This window comes from Acinonyx jubatus, chromosome B2 (genome assembly GCF_027475565.1).
Source record: "Acinonyx jubatus isolate Ajub_Pintada_27869175 chromosome B2, VMU_Ajub_asm_v1.0, whole genome shotgun sequence".
NCBI lineage: Eukaryota > Metazoa > Chordata > Mammalia > Carnivora > Felidae > Acinonyx > Acinonyx jubatus.
In genome coordinates, this window is record NC_069385.1 from 64,099,054 (window position 1) to 64,123,589 (window position 24,536).

Below are 24,536 nucleotides of genomic sequence, written 5' to 3' on the forward strand. Positions count from 1 at the left end.
TAGGAAGGGGCATGAGGTATTAGAAGTGTTCTCTGTCTTGACCTGGGTAGACGTTGCATTAGTATATACATATGTATATCTATATCAAGCTGGGCATTTCAAAATAAAGTATTTTACATACCTGAGTTGTTATGCGTAATACCGCAATAAAAAAATTTAAAAATCCAAGTTGCCATCTCACCTTCTTGACCCTTGCCCAGCTGTACTTTGTTTGGTTGGTTTGGCAATGATTCCACTAGTGTCTCAATGACAAAGACTGCAAAACTCAGACACCTCTGGCTGTTCTCTAACTCACCCCCACCTTCAACTCTAGGCCTGAGTCATGACTCTCTGTAATTCGTTTTCCAACTGGCCTCCAGACTGATTTTTCTTTAAAAATGCAAATATGAAACTGTTGCTCCCCTGCTTTAAATTCATCCCATCGGCCCTAGGATAAAATCCAAGTTTGTTAAATTATAAGGCACTCCGTGTCTGCTTAATCTCTCCAAACTCATCTCTCATGACTTTCTCCGAGTGAACTCCAGTCCTCCCAATGAAGTCTCCTCCTGATGAATGTATTTACCTATGACCTAAAGTGCAAAATAGCACTTCAGGGGTTTATTGAATGGTAATTTAGTTCAATTCTGTTTAATGAATATTACTGAGTATTAATTGAGTGCAATCTCCGAGCTGAGTATAGAGGTAAGTTATGGTAAGGAATTAACAAAGTCTTTGCTTCCTGCTCAGATAAGAGAAGAGTACAAATTACCCACTACAGGGCAGAATTTAATAAGGGCCCTAAGAAGTATAAACACAATGCAATGGGAATTCAAAGGAGGGAGAGATGAGAAGCCTCCTGTGCAGGGTTTATTTGCCTTAATTAATGCTACTGTCCCAAGGAGAATGAAGCTGCCATGTAAGGGGGAAAATCATAGAAATGTAATTAGTTCATCAAAGAATTAAGTTTCCAGACAGCCCAGTCCCTCTGGCTCTAAGGCATAGTTGGTGACTATAGACAGAAGGTCTTCCACTCCCTGTGAACACACTTTCACTTTTCTTGAGAGGCTATTGAAAGGATTTGCCTTTTGTGTGTCTTTGATACTCTTAGGCTGGGAGATACAGTTTCTATTTTTAATTTCTCCTTGCAGAGCACTGCTGTGGCTGGAGCAAGCGTAGGCTGAGATTCTCCCTGGGACACTCACTACAGGGCTTGTGTGTGGAACAGAACATGCCATCCCAAGAAAGACTTCTTTAGTGTTTAAGAAGTGTGACCTCTGGCAAGGTCCCAGGTCTTCATATTTCGTTAGATACCTAATGTCCCTTTTATACCTAGTGTTTATATTTATAGACATTAGAATCCTTTGTGCAGCTGCTATGCAGAAGAGCCAGAAGAGTGGGCTGTAGTAGTCTCTTAGGGCTACTGTAACAAAGTACCGCAGACCCGGTAGCCCAGACAATAGACGTTTTCTCACAGTGCTGGAGTCTACAAGTCTGAGATCAAGGTGTTAGCACAGTTGTTTCTTCTGGGGCCCCTCTCCTGAGTTTGAAGTCTTCTTGCTGTGTCTTCACACAGTCTTTCCTCTGTACCTGTGACCAAAAGAACACCAGCACATTGTGGGGGCACCTGGGGGGCTCAGTCGGTTAAGTGACGGACTTCAGCTCAGGTCATGATCTCAAGGTTCATGAATTTGAGCCCCGCGTCAGGTTCTGTGCTCAGTGCAAATCCTGCTTTGGATCCTCTGTCTCCCTCTCTCTCTCTCTGCCCCTCCCTCCACTGGCTCTCTCTTTTGCTCTCAAAAATAAATAATAAAACTTTTTTTTTTGTTTTAAGTTAAAAAAAAAAAAAAAAAAAAAAGAAGAAGAGGCTCCTGAATGGCTCAGTTGGTTAAATGTTCAACTTCGGCTCAGGTCATGATCTCATGGTTCCTGGGTTCGAGCCCCACATGGGGTTCTGGGCTAACAGCTCAGAGCCTGGAGCCTGCTTCGGATTCTGTGTCTCCTTCTCTCTCTGCCCATCCCCCGCTTGTGCACGCGTGTGTGCGCTCTCTCTCTCTCAAACATAAATAAACATTTGAAAAAATTAAAAAGAAAAAAAAAACACAAACAACTCCAGCACATTGGATTGGGGCCTACCCTAATGATCTCACTTAACCTTAATTACCTCTTTGAAGGCCCTTTCTCCAAATATAGTCACATTCTGAGGTACTAGGGGGTAGAACTTAAACACACAAATTTTGAGGGAACACAGTTCAACCCATAGCACCAACCTATGTCAGATTTTAGCCGCACATAATTATTTGTAGGGACATAATGTGATCTTGGTGCTTTTTACATTGCATAAAGTGCAATTTAATTTGTGCTGTGGTATAGCCTGAACAATTCTGTTAATGATAATTAGGTGCAGTCCCCATTGAAACACCCCATAGCACTGGGTGGTATCTTAGGATAAGGTCCAACTCTTGTTTTGCAAGTTCAGGTACGGTGTGTAAAGTCAAATAATTAAAAGCAGAGTCTAGAACTCAGGGTCTTGATTCCCTGATTCACCATGTAATGTTACACCTATCTTGTAACATCACTTAATTTTCTAAAAATGACTTGGAAACCTTGCAAGATTTTAGAGTCTTTTGCCCTTAGAAATAAAATTAGCAGGAGGTCTGGTCTAAGTTTAAGGCTTCTAATCCAAAGCACTAAGACTTCTTAGTGCTTTGAAAATATTCACAACCCATAGGTAATACCTGTGATAATTTTTCATAAGTGAATTAGAGGGTATGGAGCATATTAATGAGGCATGCCTGTATTCAAATGTCAGCTTCTCCCGCTGATGAACAAGTTACTTAAACATTCTCAATTTCATCTCCCCACCAATGAAGTTCCCCCACTATTTAGCCGTTAGAATATATCAAAATAATAAGAAGTAAGTGTCCAATCTTCACTATCTTTAGAATAGAATAAAAGCCACATCATCATAGCAATGTAAAATTTTAATATATTTCCCTATCATAACTGTGATAATGATTTAAAAATACTGGTTTCGAGGCCTATTGCAAAAGTTTTTTCCTGCTATTTTTGTTACAGCTTTGTATTTTTTAAAATGCTTATTTTTGAGAGAGAGAGAGTGCAGGGGAAGGGCAGAAAGAAAGGAAGACACAGAATCCAAAGCTGGCTCCAGTCTCCGAGCTGTCAGCACAGAGCCCAACACAGGGCTCCAACTCACAAACTGTGAGATCATGACCTGAGCTGAAGTCAGATGCTTAACCGACTGAGCCACCCAGGAGCCCTACAACTTTGTAAGTTTGAATCCTCATTACTTCACATGTGCCCTCAGATTTATGAACTTTTATCACAATTTTGAAATTTTTTTTTCAGAATGTATAATACAGTTTATGAGTATAAAATAAAGTGATTTCACCAACTGAGAGTTTAATCAATTACAGGGAAAGCAAATTCTGTAAAAAGAATGTTATTAATTTAGGAAGGTGTCAAACTTGATTTGAGGTAACTTAAGAGATAGTATGAAATATAGGACATTAGAAAGAAGATTCATTCTTAAACATTTAACTTAATACAAAGTGCAATATAGTCAGACTCCATCACTTGGTATTTTAGTATTTGGGGGTACCAGATAGAAACGGACCATTTAAATAAAAGTGATCTCTAAGAAGAAAGCAAGTAATAGGTATATAAGCAAACTCTTAGTTTGAGGCAAGTACTGAGAACTCATTTAACTTGTTCTGGAGAATAATTTGCTTTTAAAATCCAAAATCGCTTTAAAGATTTAGCACATTACTAGGTATTTGAGGAGATTATGCTTATTACAAATGCATCCCTTCTTCTTCCAACTGGACTTCCACTTAGAAAGACATGCATGTTTACATATCTTTGCTTGTCCTGCGAACTTACAAAGAGCAAAACTGAACTCCTTTAAAATTATTGTCACTGGTGCAGCTTCCATTTTTGTAATTTTCATTTGGGAGATTTCAATCTGACTCCAAAGGTAGTAAATTTTTATGAAATGAATAATCTGTGGGAAGCCCAAGAGTAAAACCTTTTATTCCTTTGTAGAGTATTATAAGTATATGAAACATTGAGTTTATAATGATAATGGTGATAATAATAATGATACTTTTATCATAGCTTATAGTTACAGTGTATATCATTTACTAGGCAGAGTAGTAAGCACTTTATATTCCTTATTTCATTTTATCTTCACCATTACTCTACATGGTAACTTCTTTTATTATCCCCAATTTCCAGGTGAGAAAATCTTAGAGCACTAAATACTTGCTTGACCTAAGATCATGTTGCTAGTCAGTGGGGGAGGGGCTAGGGTAGGAGTACTTCCTGTCGAAAGCCCAGGTCTTGACCACAGTGATGGTGGACTACCATACCTTTACCATCACCACACCTGTATTCTACTTGTAAGGCTCAGCACCTAACGACCAAGACTCCTTTTTTAAAAAAAATTTCTTTAATGTTTATTTTTGAGAAAAAGAGAGAGAGAGAGAGAGAGACAGAGTGTGAGTAGAGTAGGGGCAGAGAGAGAGGGAGACAGAATCCGAAGCAGGCTCCAGACTCTGAGCTTTCAGCATAGAGCCCGACGTGGGGCTCAACTCACAAACCACAAGATCATGACCTGAGCCCAAGTCGGAAGCTTAACCATCTAAGCCACCCAGGTGCCCCTCCTTTTAATTTGGAGACTAGAAACAAATATAACCATTGCCTAAGCTTCCCAGAAAGATAAATTTCAAAGGGAAATGAAATACCACGATGAATCTTATAGGCTAAGCAGTTATTGGGTTGGACATAAAGGGAAAGGTGGGAATTCACCGTGAGCAAACATTTAGTAGAGACAGAGCCAGCCACATTATGTCAAGGTTTTGAGGTGAGATAGAGAATATGGAAATGGTCAGTCAATTTACTCAGATCTGAGTCAATACTTTGCCTTGCATTCTTTTATCCCACATCCCTCTGCCCCCCTACCAAGGATTATGCCTTTGGTTTCTTTATTTAACAGGTTTGGAGGGCCTAGACTATCCTGTATTGCTAGAGCCTATCTTATATCATGTTCTATCTTGAGACTCTGCAGTCTTGCTGCTTGCCGTATCTTTGATGAATCAATGCTGGCCTTTGAGGTGCACACACATGGTTCTGCATAGTATCCTTGGTGATGGGATGCTGATAGAGGCTTTCCAATGCGAATTAACTAGACCTTCATACCTCAGGCATCTCAAGGGCTCAAGGAAGAAAGGTCAGCTCCCTAAATGAGACTCCTACAGACAGGTACCAAAAGCTCTCTCCTCTGTTAACAACATCTTATTAAGTTTACTGTGGCACATTGGTTGATTGTTCTGGTGATTGTAAGGGAGAGAAGATGGAGCCAGGAAGGGCAGTGAAAAGTTTTGCTTTGAGGGGAGGGAGATGGGCTCTAACACCTTTTACCTGAGCTCATCCTCATGAACTGGTCTTGGCTATCATGTTACTTATATCTATGATTTTCCATATTTTTTTCCATATGCAATAAATACACCTAAGAATCCTCAAAAAGTAAGAAAGTAACTGTGATATTTGAGCCTCTGTTTTTCCATCCGACTAGCCTCTGCCATCACTTAAACCCCTGTACAGTCATGTCCTGAAAGCAATATTGGTGCATTATTCTTATTCTATTCATCATTAACAGTGTTTAGAGTTTTCAAAGGTATTTCTCCAGTTCTATCACATTGATTCTAACAGTTATGATGAAGACACAATCAAGTAAATATTTGACCCTTAGCATTCTTTAAGGCTCAGCTACTACTGGGGCTAATTCTACTTTAGGCAGAATTAATTAGTCCTATTGGTTAGGTCTCACACAGAGAGCAAAGGTTCTAGCACATGTGGGTGTGGCTTCCTTCTCATATCTGGTAGTTCTGACTGAGAGAACTTTGAGTGGCCAGAGGTCATCACAGGCCTTTTCTGGGCTTCTCTCCTTCCCAGCTGATTGTGACAGCATGTGTTCTTAAATGGACACCCTATCAGTCAGCCCTTGAAGGCTGTGCAGTGCCCTGCAAACAATTACAGGTATGAAAGATGAAGAATGGCCTCCTTCCACACTGTCTGCTGTATTAACTCAGGATTTGGGTGGGGGTGGGGGTGGGGCTGAGGGGAGTTGTCCTAGATTTCCTTCTGGCCTATTTGAAACATCAAAGAATGAGAAAAAGCAACCAGACACCTCAGTATTAGCAACCTCTTTGTTCAAAGGTGAAGGTGGAGCAGCAAAGCTAATTTATCATGTATCTCTTGAAAACGTTCCTTCCCCGTTGTCAGTTAGGAGAGGGGAGGTCAGCGCTCTTTTCGAAAAGGAAAATAGGAAAAGTTGGCAAGAATTTGAAGATGGTTTGAACTGCGTTTTCTTCTGGAATTTCAAGAATAGTATTTTCATGTGTAAATATTTTTACTCATTCTAAATTTTTTTTTAAAAGTCTTTATTTTTATTTTGGAAGAGAGACAGAGTGTGAGCAGGGGAGGGAGAGAGAGGGGGAGACATAGAATCCGAAGCAGGTTCCAGGCTCTGAGCTGTCAGCACAGAGCCCCATGTGGGGCTGGAAACCACAAGCTGGGAGATCATGACTTCAGTCGAAGTCAGACGCTCAATCAACTGAGCCACTCAGGCATCCCACTCTTACTTATTCTAAAAGGGAAAGAGGAAAATGATCATTTTTGAGGGATGAAAATACAATATGAAGGCTCTAAAATAATTCTAATATCTGCAGCACAGTTCGTTTACTTTCACTGTTGTGGTTGAGGGCATAGGGAAGACAGGTGAAGCTATTTTCCATCTGTGGACTCCAACTCCAACTTCTTTCTTTCCCAGAAGTTTTTCTTGTTTTTTTTCCATTTTTCTTTTCTTTTGCAAAATGTTTATTTTTCAACATGGTGTACAATTTCACAAATCATTTATCTTCATTCATCATTTTTCTACTTAGGACTTCACAAACATCTAGCTCTCAAAAGGATTCCAGAAGAAACTGAAGTCACACAGTCTTGTTCTTCGCTTTACCTCAGAACAACACAATAATATTTTCTACGTATTTCTATTTTTACCTTATAATGAGAACCCTCACTGAATCTAAAATTGCACACACCTCTGAGCTGTTACATTTCTGGCTCACTTTAACCTGAATAAGGCCTTCAGGTTTTCCTGAAATTACACGTGTGTGATGCCTGTTTTCAAGGCAGGACGTAGCCTGTTACCATCAGAATTCAGTGTTTATTTCCCACTGAAACGAAAAAGGCTCTCTAGCTGTCCAACTAGCTGTACTTTTTCAGCAGTTCTGAATAAACGTTTCAACCCATAATGAGTCATTGTTGGATTTGATGATGAAAATGGATTAGAGACAGGGTAATTTACGTCCATGCTGGCCACCCATTAAAGTTTTCAACAAATGCGGGCCAGGCAGAAAGATGGCTGTGGTTTTCAAAATGTGGAGAAACAGTTCACAAAGACTGGTGCTACTGTTCTGTGAAATGTACTCTTCTGTGAAAACAAAACAGAACAGGCAAAGCTGCTGTCCTTGCTGGTGTGATTGGCTGGTGGGCAGACCTCCTGCTCCATGTCAAGAGAACCTTCCATGGAGATGAAATCGGGTTCCCAAGGGCAAGGCTTGTGTTTCCATCCTAGGAGCTGAGCCCGCAGGATCTAGCCCTGCCTGACATGCCAGCACGTTCCCATCCTCAAGATGAAACTTTTGATCTGGAATGAAGGCAATCTGAGGAAGATGGTTCCTGTGTCAAAGAGGCTTGGGTTAGCTTCCCCTCTAATCTGTGTGGCACTCCTTGAGGCCCCAGAATTGGGGCCCTGTGGGCAAGTCAGACCATTTGGGGCAGGGATTTTTGCTGAGCATCAGTAAATTCAGAATTTGCCCAGGTGTTCTAAGGAATTCTTCTGTAATCCAGCCTCTACTGCCTGGAAAGTTGCTCGAGGATAGACTGTCTACGTCTCTCACAGTTCCCTTTTACCCCTGCAAACAACCAGATGCATTTTTCTCAGATAATCAAGCAAATATTCAACCTTTTAGCCAAAATGAGCCGAGTTGTACAACTTTAGCTTTTAAGCTTTTCACACTTTCAAAGCTCTGCACTTAGTGCAAGAAAGTGTCCTTCTTAGTATGAAATTGTACATTTGACTTGCAGTGGAATGGTGGGAAAGGTCAAGGAGCCTCAGAATGATCAATGATGGCATAGTAAGTGGGCTACCACAAGAAAGGGGGAAAGGGAAACTTGCGAATTCAGTCAGTAAATAGGCTGCAAAGTGCAAACCTTCTCAGTATTCAGCATTACTCCTGAGAGCAAGTCACAGCACCACATGGCTTCTGACTTGCCAGTTTCCCTGCACCCCTGTGCCCTCTCAGAGAGGAGGCAATTATGCTTAATTTTATATTCACTGGTTGAATTTCCTTAAACCACTTTAAATATCAGAGCAGCATTCTTACCCATAAACAGAAATGCTGTTCTGAACTGATTATTTAAATGAGTTTGTCACTTTCACAGACTGGAAATTGTTTAGGGGATTTTGTCTCCAAAAGATCTTTAGAAAATACTACCAAAGATCTTTTATTAAAGTGAGGCAAGTGATAAAGAACCAAATCTTTCTAAAATTACAGATTATGAATCACCGGAAAAACTGATGGCTCATGCATATCAAATCTGTGCTTGAAAACATCATATTGCCAGAAGGCTGTGACTAGAACGGAGAGTAGAAAAAAGATGCAAAACGTCAATGGCGAACGTGTAACAATGATCAACTAGATCACTTTTGACAGAAAAGCAAACCTGCTAACTATATTTTTGCTTCTCTGGTAGACATTACCCACTGTAGATGCTGAAAAAAGATCCTTGTGTGGTATTCCTAGCAAAAGAAAAATCAGACTATTTTAAAAGATACTGCCATGTATATAAGCTGTCTTGCTTACAGTGGCAATGCCTTGTTTTTAAATAATGATGTTGGGTTTGTGACATTTATTAGATTCTGATATCTGAGGGCATAATGACTATAAAATCTGAGATAATGAAAGAAGAACCTGAGATAAAGAAAGAAGAAAGGACCTCAAAGGTCCTATGGGTGAGAGCAACAGATTGACCCTTTCAAGGTTTCCTCCTTCTCTCCCTCCTTCTTCCCTCTCCATCCTCCCTTTCCCCCTCCTGCTCCTCCCCTTCTCCCAATCCCATCCTTCTCCCTCTCCTCTCCTCCTCCTCCTCCTCTTCCTTCTTCTTCTTTTCCTCCCCTTCATCCTCCTCTTTCTGCTTCTCTGTCTCCTCCTCCTCCTCCTCTTTCAATATTTGATAAACTAAGTGTCTTTTAGGACACTCTCCAATATCCCACTTAATGTATCTTTTTTGGGAAATTATGACTGCACCAGGGAACTCTATTGTGGGTGTTAGTTGTGCTTGTCCCTGTAGGGTAGAAGGAGTTCATCAAGTTAAAAGAAAGAAAGAAAGAAAGAAAGAAAGAAAGAAAGAAAGAACTATGTATATAAGTTTGAGATGTTGGACTTTCCCTCATTGAAAGTAGAGTGGTCTTTCCTGCATTTTCTCTAATACGGAGCAGAGAAAATGATGAGTAAATTATTTTTTTATGTTTATTTATTTTTTAGAGAATTAGAGAGTGCAAGTGGGGGAGAGAGAGGGAAACAGAGGATCTGAAGTGGGCTCTGTGCTGACAGCAGAGAGGTGGATGCAGGACTTGAACTCATGAATTGTGAGATCATGACCTAAGCCAAAGTTGGACGCCTAACCAACTGAGCCACCCAGGTGCCCCAAGGAGTAAATGATTTTCAAATGAATGAACAATCACATTCAGACTAGAGCAGATTTCCCTGTAGACACATCCAGTATGTATCATACCTAGAATTGTTATGACACATTTAAAAAATCAACGTAAAGTCTCCATTAAAAAATTGTTTTTGAAGGAGGCACCTGGGTGACTCAGTCGGTTAAACATCTGACTTGGGCTCAGGTCATGATCTCATGGTTCATGGGTTAGAGCCTTGCGTTGGGCTTTGTGCTGACAGCTCAGAACCTGAAGCCTGCTTCGAATTCTATGTCTCCCTCTCTCTCTGCCCCTGTCATGTTTGCACTCTGTCTGTCTGTCTCTCTCTCAAAATTAAACAAACATTTAAAAAATTAGGGTCGCCTGGGTGGCTTAGTCGGTTGAGCGTCTGACTTCGGCTCAGGTCATGATCTCACAGTTCGTGAGTTCGAGCCCCGCATCGGGCTCTTTTGCCGACAGCTCAGAGCCTGGAGCCTGCTTCAGATTCTGTGTCTCCCTCTCTCTCTGCCCCTTCCCTGCTCATGCTCTGTCTCTCTCTGTCTCAAAAATAAATGAATATTAAATTTTTTTTAATTAAAAAAAATTTGTTTTGAAGGAAATGTAAGCTAAGAATTGTTTTTCTCTCATGTGTCTTCACAATACCTCTTAGTAGACTTATCCTTTCTGGAGTAATATTGAGGGAACCAGATTGTGGAGGGCTTTGTATGCCACGACAAAGAGTTTACATTTGATGTATTAGCTCTGGAGAGTCACCAAAGGATTTAGAACATCAATGAAACTTAATGAGAATGGCTGTGACATGACACATGGGCCTGGGAACTAGGGGCACTAGGTGGGATTCTGTTATGACATCTCTGGGTGTTGCAGGAAAGAGAACTGGTCTTAGACAGGGTCAGTGGAAATGGAAAAGAGATGGATAAGAGAGGTATTTTGAAAAAGTATATACTCCTTGAAAGCTGGAATTCTGTCTCACCTGTCTCTGTGCCTGCTCCAGCACACCAGTACAAGGGACTCTAAAGAGCCAACACACATATGTCAGAGTAAATTGAACTGTGTGACAAAACATGGCAAATGAAGACTAAAGACAAATCAATAATGCCTACGATACCTGTGGTGGATTGTTTGGGATGAAAATTTAGTTATATTTTGAAAAATGATACCAACATACCAGTAAATCGGAAAAATGGCGATATCCTTGAGAGACTTCACTGGTGTGGGGGTCATAATCAAACACCAATTCCATACTTACTTATGGTGCCTTTGAGCTGTCCCCAGACACCATTCCTTGATCTTCCTCTGAGCTCCAGGGATACTCCATTCACTACGTATATTGCTGCTCTTACCACATTGTACTACTGTTAGTTCCCTCCCATTATAACTTCTTGAAGATAGGGACTGAATCACATTTGTTTTTTTTTTTTAGTTGAGGTATAATTGTCATGCAGTAACATGCACCCATCATTACTGTACAGCTCACTTTCTACTTACATATACACCCATGTAGCTACTAATCTAGATCAAGATGTAGAATATTTCAATCACCCCAGAAAGTTCTCTTCCACTCCTTCTCAGCCAAAAGTCGTGTTTTGCCCTGCCCCCCAACCACTATTCTGACTTTTATTGTATAGATTGGTTTTGCCTATTCCTGAATTTCAAATAAATGGAAACATTCAGTGTGTACTCTTGTGCTCAGCATGAGGTTTTTTTGTGTCACTGTATTTACTGGTTGCTCTAATTATTTTTCCATTGTTTGAATATATCACTTTCCTGTTGATGAATATTTGAATTGTTTCCAGTCTTGAGCTATTATGAATAAAGCTGATACTGAATTCTTGTGCATGTCTTTTTTGGTGACACATGCACTCATTTTTCCGGGGTATGTATCTGGGGGTAGAATTGCAGGGTTGTAGGGGAGGCATATGCTTCACTTTATTAGATATTGTCTGGGGCGCCTGGGTGGCTTGGTTGTTTAAGCGTCTGACTTTGGCTCAGGTCATGATCTCGTGGTCCGTGGGTTCGGGTCCCGCGTCGGGCTCTGTGCTGACTGCTCAGAGCCTGGAGCCTGTTTCAGATTCTGTGTCTCCCTCTCTCTCTGCCCCTCCCCTGTTCATGCTCTGTCTCTCTCTGTCTCAAAAACAAATAAACGTTAAAAAAAAAAATTAAAAAAATAAAAAAAAGAAAAAAAGAAAAAAAAAGAAAAAAAAAAGAAAAAAATAAAGAAATTGTCTAGTGGTTTTCCAAAAAGGTGGTAGCATTTTACTGTCCCACCATTAATGAGACTTGCAGTTGGTCCACAGCCTCACCAATACTTGGTAAGGTTGGTCTTCTTATTTGGGTCATTTGGGTGAATACATAATGCATACAAAATACATAATGTGTTTTGTACATGTTAAAAATCAGATTGTTTGTCTTATTAATTACTCATGTTACTTTTTTGGATTCCCAGTATTCAGCATAGTGACTGACAAGTGACAAATATTTTTATAGGTTTGTTGAATAAGACAGTGAGAGTAAATAAATCTGGCTTTATCTGCAAATTTTTCTCTGTCACTGGCCACAGGAAATGGGTTGTGGAAGTAATTAGCTTCTATGATGCATTTAAATTTGTTGGTTTTTGAAAATATCAAGACATAAATTCCAAACACAGCTGGTTGTATTTGTGATAGAAGCACTTATAATTTTACATTAAATTTTGGTTCATTCGTGCATGCATTTAAAATATTCATCATCATAATGTCTGGAAGCCCAGAAAGATTTTAGACCAGAATACAAATTGTAACATTATTTTCTGTTCTTCTTTCATCATGTTAATAAGGTAGATTAGATATGATGTCCAAAATGCAGGATTTATTCCATTAGTTACATTTTTTATTTGATTTCTAGACTAGAAATGTGCTTTCAAATTCCTTGGAGATAAACAAGCTTTAAAAAATATGAAAAAGTTTGAGAGTCCAGATTTAAGTTTATTTTATATTTAAATAACATTTTTTAAATTATAAAGGTAAAAGCCACTCAATTTTGATTATTTAGAAAATATGGTAATATAAAAAGAAAAACAATCTTAATTTGACCAAATCCAGATTCTCACTCTGAATATCTGGCCTTGTTTCTGTATTTTATACAGAATATATATGTGTTTTATACAGAATATATATATATATATATATGTAAATATGTGTGATCTATGTGGCTATATGTTTATTTTTGTAGTTCCACCTACCTTTCTTTTATGGTAGATTATGCTAGTTCATATGTATATTTTTAGAAAGTTGGTTGTTTTATGTCTCTGGTATCTTTTGCATAGCCTTTGCTTCATGTAGCAAACTTGAAAATAGGTACTTAATCCTTTCCCACTACCTGTACTTCTTCAGGGTGGGACCTGTGTCCATCTTTCCTTCCTCCTAGCACCTAACATAATGCCGTGTGTGTGTGGCAGGCACTTGCCCAGTGTTAATTTATGAACAGGGCTCTAGACAGCTGCGGGCTCTGTTAGAGGCATTGCTGCAACAAAGACAAGCTAGATTCTGTGCACTAAGAATAGGCTATTCTATCTGGTAAAAAACTCCTAGTTTGCTTCTACTCCTGAGGTTCTGCAGATCCAGGAGCCCAGAAGGATGCTTAAAGATCTTCTCATTCAATTCTATGCATCCAGGCATATGAATTGCCAAACTCTAGGACAGCCATGAAGTCTCTTGAATCTTTTTAAAGATGGAGACTATTGAAATCTTTTGTCAAATGTAGTTTCCTCCAAACATTATTTTATGGGTAGGTTTAACCAGTTATTTAGTTATGCTTGAGATAGCTGAGTTTAGCCTTGACTTTTCTTACACTGAAACAGAATGAGAGTCTCCATTTAGGTGGTAGAAAGAAACGATAGCAGAAAGCAGTATGCTGAATTTACAAAGTAAAGAGGTTTATCCTCTAAATCTTGAATATACAAAGTTGTAGCTTTGTGAATTAATGTGACATACAGGTTTAAAATATGAAAATTAATGAGATTTTATAAAATCTCACTTATCAAGAAATAAACCCAAAGGACATCGATAGGCATGATATAGTTATGACTGATTAAGGTATATTTTTTCTTACACTGTAAAAGCTTTGTGTATAATGTACCTCCAAACATTATTTTCTTTTAGGATAAAATGGAGTGAACACTCATGGTGACTTTATGTGAATTTACAATGGACACTTTAAAAAACTTCAAAACAATTAATTAAGGCAAATAAAAATGGACCCAAACCCCAAGATTTCCTCCCAGGTGAAGGATGAGGCCAGATGTGCACAAGGATGCCTCTTCCTGTATCATTGTCTTCCCAGAGTTTTCTATTGGGGAGGGGGGGGAGCATGTGCACAAATCCTTTAATATGCCAGGAGGGCTTTGGAAGCTGAGGGTATAACGTTACCTGGTCTAGGAATTGTCTAGGTGCTGTAATGTCCAGGCTGTGGCTATTTTTAGCAGCAGTGCTACTGAGCAGCTGACCCCAGACACACTGTAGCATAAGGAATGCAAAGCCTGGGCATCGCTGCCGACTCCACACAGGGTAAAAGGATTCTTCTTTCCCTTTTACTGCACCCCTCTCAACCTTTAAGCTTTCACTCTGTTGTAGGAGGAATTAAGCTTCTGAGCATGATCAGAGTGCATCAGTTGTATTTTTGCAATTGATTATGGTTAGTAAGTAGGCAAATATTTAAACAGAACACCCAACATGGCACTAAAATCCTGCTGTAAAGCTAGTTCTTCTTACCACCTGAAATATCAAATTTAACCGAGTCTAAGAAAACCCGAAACTTGAATGAAGCTAATGAATTTGAGTTCCTTGAGCAGTCAGTTTTGTATCAAAGCACTTAGTGGGGTTAAAATAATTTCATACTATATATTTCAACTTAATGAATGCTAAGTATAGAGCATTAAAATACAGTTTGTGCTTTATGTGAGTAAGAAGATGGAATCATTTCATGGTTTACTCTTTTAAATGTATCCCTTTAAAATAGATACATTCTAGTATTAATCCCCAATGTTCCCTTTCTTATTAGACATCAGGTCTGTTGATCACTGCTCAGGAGACCTTGTTGGCCCCATGTGTCTATAACATTACCAATTAGCAGCCCTGCTCAGATGCAACTTGTTACCAGCCACAAAGGAGGGATTTATTTTAAATCTGTCCAGGGGCGCCTGGGTGGCTCAGTCGGTTAAGTGTCCAACTCTTGGTTTCGGCTCAGGTCATGATCTCAACCATCGTGAGTTCGAGCCCCACATTGGGCTCCGTGCTGACAGCATGGAACCTGCCTGGGATTCTCTCTCTCTCTCTCTCTCTCTCTCTCTCTCTGCCCTTCCTCTGTGCTCTCTCAAAGTAAATATGCTGAAAATAATAAAAATAAAAACGGTCCACTTGTTTCTCCCACGACTGGGCTAAAAACATGCAGGTAGGGCTATATGAAACAAAGGATGGTTTTGAAGTTGTTTAAATCATTCTAAAACTGAGAACAATTGCTGCACATTTTCCTGTATGCTTCAGTACCTCTCCTCTGAGTATAAGCACCCTGGAGACTGGAAGCGTTGTTTTGCTTCACTCCTTGTAAACTGCTTTGAGAGTCTCCGACATCATTAAGTCACATTTTAGCCCAGACATTTTGTGCAGACCTAAACTCTGAATGACACTTGCTCGACTGATTAAGAGGGCAGTACAATATCTGGGAACTGCTCATAATGTGATACAAATGCCAAAGGGTTCAACTTGGACTTGAGATATTTTTCTATATCTCAGCTCTCATTGTTTTAGATTCTGCTGTGAAGATTTTATTTTTGTTTTCCTTCTGACGCACTTTGGCCTGGTTAATAATGCCTCAGGTCTGGGACATATTTTCTTGAAAAGGATGGTATTCTTTGTTTCTGCTGTTTCCTCCCACTTGAACTTCCCACCTCCCATCTTCTATCCCCACAGAAGTATTTGCCTTTTCATTTGTTATCTGAAGAAAATAATATTGGACCAAATTTACAAAAGATACAGAAATCTAGATAAATTCATTTATAAGAGATATTATATCCTTAATGTTGTAGGGATAAGACCTAATCATTGACTTTAAGTATAAGAGCAGAAATAACAATATCGATAATAACAATGCTAACATTTGTTGCCACGTTATATTATGGCAGACACTGTGTAAGTTACTATTATTATTATTTTTTAATTTGAGAGACAGAAAGCATGAGTGGGGGAGAGGGCAGAGGGAGAGAGAGAGAGAGAATCTTAATCTCTGCTAAGCATGGAGCTCAACTCAGGGCTTGATCCCATGACCCTGGGATCGTGACCTGAGCCAAAATCAAGAGTCAGATGCTCGACTAACTGAGCCACCCAGGAACACCCAAGGTGTGTAAGGTATTTTACATTCGTAATCTTATAAGATAAATTCAATGATTCCCATATTTTAAATGAAGAAATTGAGGCCCAGAGAGGTGAAATAATTAGTCTAAAATCACACAGGTCAAATGGGTCCATGGTAGGACAAAGATTTGGACTGAATCTGTCTGACTCAAAGTGACATACATGCACAACACATTAAATGCCTGTGTGACCTGGGAGCTTGTCAAAAATGCAGAATGTCAGGCCCTGCCACAAGATTGCTGCGTAAGAATCTGCACTTAACAAGATCCCTTGGTGGATCATACGCATATTAATTTCATGAGCATGGGTCTGGAGAGATCCTGCATCTTTTAATGAACAAGTTACTTATAAGTGTCTAGCAAGACCTTAAGGATATTGGCTTGGACTATCTTCTGAAGCAACCCAGTGTCTAGTCATAGCCAGTCATACCTTTGACATTCTGTCAACTAAAAGAGTGACAAAATCCTGCCTCTGGAATCTTAGCATTGGCTTCATTTGAACCTTGTACTGAACATGTTAGTGATCATGACTGCATCACAAATGAAAGCTGAGATTCAACAAACCCAAGTTAGACTCTGTGGGGAGTCCCTGTTTATGACTGCTGTCCTTGTGTATTTGTTACCAACAAATTTCTCAAACATATCCAGGTTTGGATGACAAAGGACACGGTCACCCTAATGGTGGTCAGGTAATTGTTACTTTTACACTTGCTTGCTAATAAATGGTTAGTGAATAAGCATATGTATGCTTATAAACAATGAAACAAAAACACACCAGAAAAAAAATCCACAAAACCTGTGTAAGGCATTGGGTGATAGGGTATTCAGTTGTGTAGAAGAATGTAAGAAAAGAAAAAATAATTCAAGACCTGGGTGGTCAGAAGAGCTCTCTGGAAAAGGTGACCACTCTTAGAAGTGGTAGGTTGTGATAGTGAAGAAAAGGAGCCCGGGAGAGCTCTTGAGGGAAAACTCACACCCCTGCCAACCCATGCAGGCTGTGCTATGTTGAGTCTGTAAGTCCTCAAGGTCTCCATGTTTGCCAATAGTGTGAGGCAGCCTATGGCCAGAGCAAAAACTGTGTTCCATTCACGATACCTCCTATGGGCCTTCTGGGTACTAAACCCAGTGGATTTGGTCTCCATTGACAGAGGTTTTGTGAAAATGTCAGCATGAGTTTCAAATAGGGGATCTTGTAATTTGTCAGAATCTTTATGGTTCACTTATCATTCCCAAGGAAATTACCTTGGTTTAGTCCTATCAAAGTAGGATGGGCATTACTATCCTCATTTTATTAGTGGAAAAAAAAGTAAAGTTTACAAAAGGTTCATAAGAATAGTGTAATACTATATATTCTTTTTTGCATCTTTCTTTTTTTCCTTGACAATATCATCAGAGTATTCTTACATGCTCAAATATTCTTTTATATCATAATTTTAACTATTTATATACATATCCTCATATAGGTATGACGTGATTGCCTTAAGCAGTACTCTGCTGTTAGGCATTTAGATGGATGATATTCCTTTAATATAGGAGGGAAAGGTCTCTCCTATATTGTATATATTGTGGGAGGGAGTTTGAGTTTGACTATATCTATTAAATTTAAAAATATATGTGTTCCTTGAGCAAATGAGTGTACATTTAAGCATTTGTCCATTAGAAATAGTTACACATGTGCAACAGCAACATTGTTTATATTTGCAGAAACATTGGGAACAACTTATACATTCATAAATTACAAATTAGGTAGATCATGGTACATTTATACAAAAGAATACTTTATAGCCATAAAAAGATCAAAATGTGCTGTCATGATTTCCAAAATATATTTTGAGTAAAAACACCAGATTGCAAAACAGTATGAACCCAGTTATTCAATATGTGAGTATAGATTTATTTAATCTGACACACATGCAACATTTTTGGAGTATTATAAAACAGACCATAAAAAGTGATCTTTTGAAAGTTTATTTCATGGGTGCATGTATATGTTGGGCAAGAACTAGACAGACATGCTTTGTTATTTTATAAATTTCTGGTTTTCCTTTTTTGTTTTCTGTTTTTTACTAATGAAAGAGTTTTTTTCACCACCTCTTCCTTTTTTTTTTTTTTTTTTTAAGTTTATACATCTATTTTGACAGAGAGCAAGAGAGTGCAAGCCAGGGAGGGGCAGAGAGACAGGGAGAGAGAGAATCCCAAGGAGGCTCCACACTGCCAGCGCAGAACCCCGGTCTGGGCTCGATCCTATGAACCGTGAGATCATGACCCAAGCTAAAACCAAGAGTCTGAAGTTTAACCAGCTGAGCCACCCTGGCACCCCAGGTTTTCCTCAACTATAATAATACTTCTACAGCTGAGCCTTGAACAATGGGGGAGTTAGGAGCACTGACCTCCCACACACTTGAAAATCTGCGTATAACCAAAAACTTCACTAATAGCCTATTGTTGACTGGAAGCCTTGCTGTTAACATAAACAGTCAATAAACACATTTTATATGTTATATGTGTCATATGCTATATTCTTACAATAAGGACAGCTAGAGAAAAGAAAATATTATTTGGAAAATTATAAGGAAGAGAAGATGCATTGATAGTACTGTACTATATCAAAACCATCTGCATATATGTGGACCCATGTAGTTCAAACCCATGTTGTTCAAGGATCAGCTTTTTATTTATTATTTATTTATTATAATTTATTATTTATTTATTATATTATTTATTATTTTTTTTAATTAAAAAATAAATTATTTTTTTCTGTGGAAGAAATAAACAAGGATCATCGTTAGGTGTAGACCCACTCTGCTTAGATCCTGACCCCTCAACATAGCTTGGCCGGAGTTCCAGTTGTATTTCAGGTGCTTTGTGCACTCCCATTCCATGGTTGGCCCTGCTCAGTGGGGCTGTCCTTACTCTGGGATCTTTCCTATACCCTTAACACCCTCCCTCCTAACACTGTGAGTAAGCCAGGCTGAACTGATGCTCCCAAACCCTCCCATCTATCTCACAGCCTGTGTTGGTCCTTCCAAACAAGGAGTTGTGAGATTTTTTTTCCCCCACCTAGTTTTCTGAGAGATTAGGCTGTTTCCATAGTGTGATGAATTGCACAGCAGACTCTGTGCTATTTCTCAATCTGGACCTCTCAGTACTGCACTCAGCAGATAGTTCTTGAAATTTCTGGTTTTTCAGTGGTTCATTTCCAGGGTTGATGTGTGCTTTGTCCCTATTTTTATATTTCCTTAATTGTTTTTGGTCTGGATCAGAAAGAGGAGAGTTGTCTGTCTCTACTCATGTTGCCAAGTCTTGACTTGGAACTCACAGAGCCACCTAGTAGTGAACCCAGACCCAGGGGGATATATCAGGCCGTGGGGCTAGCACAAGCAAAGGCAGAGGGATTAGAGAAAGTAGGGTACATTAAGGATACTGCAGGTAATTAGGCCTGGCATGAAGGAGATGTTGTAGGATGTAAAATATTTGCCCTTAAGCCATTATTACAGCTTCACCTACCACACACACACACACACACACACACACACACACACACACACAGAGCCACCTCATGACTATGTCAAACAACACTGATTAATTTTGGAGGCAACCTCATAATCCCTCTCAAAGCAGACTCTAGCAATAGCCATCATCTGTGGCTATTGGTCTATAAGAGAAAATTAATTTTTCCATCTTAGCTGTGAAACATTCCTTGAAGCCCCAGGTAGAGTTGGTCACCATTTTTGTAGTGTGACCCTATCTATTGCACTCATGACCAAGCTGATAATATCAAAAGTTTTATGTTCATTCTAACTTATTTAGTAAGCATACATTTTCACTAATCTTCCTATTCATCCTTGGCAGGCAAATTGGCTGGAAAACAACTAGTAGTTGAGAAAAAGTTCAGGGCTGAAAGGTTCATTGCGATTTAAGAGGGGGAGATAGAGCCACTTTTCTCTGCTGATGAGTAATTTATCTCCTGAATGTTCCCTACCTTTACCATTGGATTTCCATTGGATTCCTAAGTCTTAATGTATTGTATTTGTTCTCAATGTTTATTTGCTGACAAGATCAGCTTTAAACCAATGACATGGAAATTTAGGGCATTTAAAATAGATGTTTTAATGTTAGTAGTTGGGAACCAAAGATGTTTATTTTCTAAAATTATTTTTATTTCTGAAGCAATTAAGATGCACTTTTAAGTGTGACAGTTCACTTTTTCCCTTGAATGTATAGCCCCTTGGAGGTGCTGATAGCCTAAAAACCTGCTGAAATGATGAATTGAATGTAACTCTTAAGGGGTACTCTTTGAAACCTTCAGGGCTATTTCAAATTCTCAGATCCATGTTCAATTAGAAAGACTTTTAATGGTCAGCATTGAAATGTTTACAGTTAAATTTAAATTCAGTTCTTTGCTAATGAGATGCCTTAAGCAACATTCAAATTAATAAAGGGAAAACAATATTTTCCTATAACTTTTATGCTTTTAAGTTTATTGTCCAAAACAGATAAGATCAAAAATAAAGAAAAAGAGCATTCTCTCATGATCTCATCCTCCAACATCTCCATCTGCTTTCATTTTCACCTTTTTAAGTTTTGACCTATGTAAAACAATTTTTAAAATTATACTATAACATAAAAATATTTCTTTTTATTATTCATAGAAATTACATTCTACATCTAATGACCAAGCTGCCCATCTTTGTAAATACCAGTTTCTTTTCTGGTGTCATGTTTTCCATACCAAGATTTCTTGGATTCTCTCCAAACTCCTTTTCTGGTGTGTTCTCTCATTGAATTTACATGTCCCATGGCCTCATCATTCTTGAAGTTATCCTCTCATTCATTCCATAAAGTAAAAGACAAGAGAGCTCCCAAATATTCAATATGTCGGCTTTTTGAATGACCAAAGGTGATGGGAACTTCCTCTTTTTTGATACCGTAACTCTAGACTTACCGAATTTGTTTGTAAAACATGCTTTTATAAGCCTAAAATATTTGACACTGGATGAAACTGAAATTTTTGCATCCAGTCAGCACAGCAGATCTATCTCAGTTAAGAAAAAGGGAAAAAAAGTAATAGGTTTGCGCCAGCAGATGCTTGGCTGTAGAACTAGCTAGCGAGTCCCATGACCCAGGATGACTTGGTGAAGAGGATGCTTCACCCTGTCTTTCACGGTTACAAGAAATTGTGGCCACTAAAGACCTTGTACAGGAGGAAAACTTTTCACTCCTTTTTTCTAGGTTCTTTGGCTGGCCTAGTAATTAAACTGATAAAAGACAGCTTAACAGGAGAAAAACAAATTTAATTTTGTGTGTACAGGAGTTCATAAAAAATATGAGACTCAAAGAAGGGACTAGATCAAGCAGCTTGTATACCTTTTAGACAAAGAAACAATAACTTTGTGAAGAATAGACAAGACAAAGGGATTTGGATTTAGGGTAATAAATTAGTAAAGCAGTAACAAGGATTGTTTACACAGCCTTCTCGGCCCTAAATTCCTTATCTCTGCTCTGCTGATAAGGATGCCTGTCTTCTTCCTGGTACAGGGAAGGTAACTTTCACTTGGGATATGATTTCCTGTTTTCAGAGGACAAAGGAGGTCAGAATGTCCTTCTTGAACCAGATTTTTTTTTTTATTTATTTTTTCAACGTTTTTTTATTTAATTTTGGGACAGAGAGAGACAGAGCATGAACGGGGGAGGGGCAGAGAGAGAGGGAGTCACAGACGGAAACAGGCTCCAGGCTCCGAGCCATCAGCCCAGAGCCTGACGCGGGGCTCGAACTCACGGACTGCGAGATCGTGACCTGGCTGAAGTCGGACGCTTAACCGACTGCGCCACCCAGGCGCCCCGAACCAGCTATTTCTTAAGTAACTTTAATTCAAAATAATTGATATGCCAAAGTGACATATTTGGGGGGGAGCATATTCTGTCCCCTTCAGACTGACGCCAAGGGGTTTATTTCTCTAAAATACACTGACCTTGAAAACAAGGCAAGGGTTACTGTTTCTTTATGAGAGCCCTAAATGTAATTCAGACATTAACTCTTTCCAGATTTGGGCCACAAAGCAACTTGTAAAAGGTGATTTTTACTTTTAAAATCAAGATTTATAATTTTTTTCTATACTGTCAAACTTTAAATTTTCCGCATGTATGTAAAAGTTCATTGATTTTTGTGAGATAATTTCTAGCAATATTTATGAGCAGCAAGAATTTAGAGTTTGCTAGGCACTTGTCTAAAGAATGTTTGTTGAATTTCTTTGAACCTCCTGTGAATTGGGCATTGTTACTCTTATTCCCACTTTTCAGAAGACAAGACTATTGCACAGAAAGTTTAGTAACTTGCCCTGCTTACATGGAGGGGCCAGCAGGACAAATCAGGTGATCTGGTTCCAGAGCCTACGAACCTAACCACCAGCTACAGCAGCCTCCCAACCTGCAACACGGCAAGAATGAGAAGCTTGTTGACCGGTTGAGAAGTCTGTGAATACTTGTCGTGGAAGCCATGGTTGCATTAATGGGAAATGGGTGATGATAGAAACATAGTGTTTCAGAGAAGGCATTTACATTTCAAATTATTTGTGAACTACAGCAAAGCCATCCCTATTTCGTAACCTCATGTAGGATACAAAAGAACTGCTTGGATGTATTTCTTTAGCAGAAATGGGGACACTTTCTGGGTTTGGGCGGAAGCCCTCTCAGGCTGTATTTTAACCTCACATACCAGATCATACCCTTGGTCTCTTCACACAGTATCCAGACTCTCTTCCCTCATCTCTTTCAACATAAAGCATCTTACCTGTGTTCTCCTCCAATTAATGATTATGTCTTCATTATCATGCTAAGCATCAACACTTATGCTTCAGTCTAAGCAAAACTCATTAGGAAATTTAGGGTAAATTTAAATTCCAGGCCCCAAAGCATATTTCAGATTTAGACGTGACTGAAAGAAACAAAGAGAGGCTTGGAACACAGTAGTTGAATATGAGGAAGAAAAATAATCCTTCCTAAGATTTTGCCCAGAGCCCCCCAGGCTGTAACTTCCTGCTCCAGACATCTTCCCCCTCCTCCTCCTCCTCCTCCTCACTTGGGCTGGCTGGCTTTGGCTGGAGGGAGGACACTTGCCTTTAATGGAGAGTTGGTCTACCTTTGATTCAGCTGTTTGGGTTCCTTGAACTAAATTAGAAGTGCCAATCAAAGCTATACCCCATCCTATGTAGTTAGGATCTTTTCACTTCTTTAATAATGGTGAAATAAGTCATCTCCATTTAAGCCAGAGTGGAGTAGGCCTGAGAAGAGCTATGTTGTTTGCTTAAAACTCAGTATGGGTGAAACAAATCCAAGCATACTGCTACTGCATTTGAAGGTTTGTTTGGTTTTTAAGTTTTTATTTAAAAAATCTTAACAGGTGAATAAAAAGGGAAAAATTATTTCAGATTCAAAACTTGGACCCTAGGTTGGTTTAATAAACCAAATGTTTCTGAATATTGTGGAAATTAAGCAAGAATCTTTAAAAATAACCAGTTAGGGGCGCCTGGGTGGCTCAGTCAGTTAAGCATCCGACTTCAGCTCAGGTCATGATCTCACAGTTCATGAGTTCGAGCCCCAGATCAGGCTCTGTGCTGACAGCTCGGAGACTGGAGCCTGCTTCAGATTCTGTGTCTCCCTCTGTTTCTGCCCTCCCCCAATTGCACACGCTCTCTCTCTCAAAAATAAATAAACATTAAAAAAAAACCCACTTAGATTCTGCTAGTAAAGCCAACAATAACAACAGCAAAAACAGGAAGCAGCTGTTTGTAAGTGGGGGCTGCTCCCTGAATGGAAAAATGAAAGACCCAGGGATGAAGTACCAAGAGGCAAGAAACCAGCAGATGCACTCAAGAAGCCCAGAAGAGAATGAGAGAGATTCATGTGTGCTTGCGGATTCTTGGCTTCTGTCCTGCCCTTGAGTTGGTTTCTGTTACAGCAACAGTTGCCTTCATTAATACCATAAATAATATGAAAAGCTAGAAAGCCTTAAAAGTGTCATTCATGACATACCTTCTGTAGAAAGAAGTGTATTGGAAACACTGAAATGCCAAAATTTGTTTGTCTTTCAAGGTTGAATGATGAATGTCCTCATGGGGACATTTCTCAGGCCAGTCAGTCCTCAGCACCCAGAGGGGAATGGAAGTTAATGGAAGTTAATGGAAGAAGGCACAATCTTGTTAGGGTGCGAGAGGGTGCATACCTCCATTAACTCATTGTTCTCTTTGACTCAGGGAGTTCATCACTTGTGTAGAACAGAATATTGGGGCATTTAAAGAAGGACTTGTAGGGCAGGATACTGACAGGAAGACGTCATCCCTACTAGACCTCCTATCCTGACAGCACTTC

At 39.3% G+C, this 24,536-nt stretch overlaps 2 long non-coding RNA genes across 3 annotated transcripts in view; both read right to left on the reverse strand.

Annotated features, from left to right (window-relative positions):
• LOC113598759 (uncharacterized) overlaps window positions 1–24,536 on the reverse strand; it is a 56,076-nt gene that overhangs the window by 4,206 nt on the left and 27,334 nt on the right. The gene's annotated exons all lie outside the window — the stretch shown is intronic.
• LOC128315577 (uncharacterized) lies at window positions 6,424–24,336 on the reverse strand. Its single transcript, XR_008298459.1, has 2 exons — window positions 24,201–24,336; window positions 6,424–7,976 (listed from the first exon to the last, which is right to left on the reverse strand). It is a non-coding gene; the product is annotated as an uncharacterized LOC128315577 (long non-coding RNA).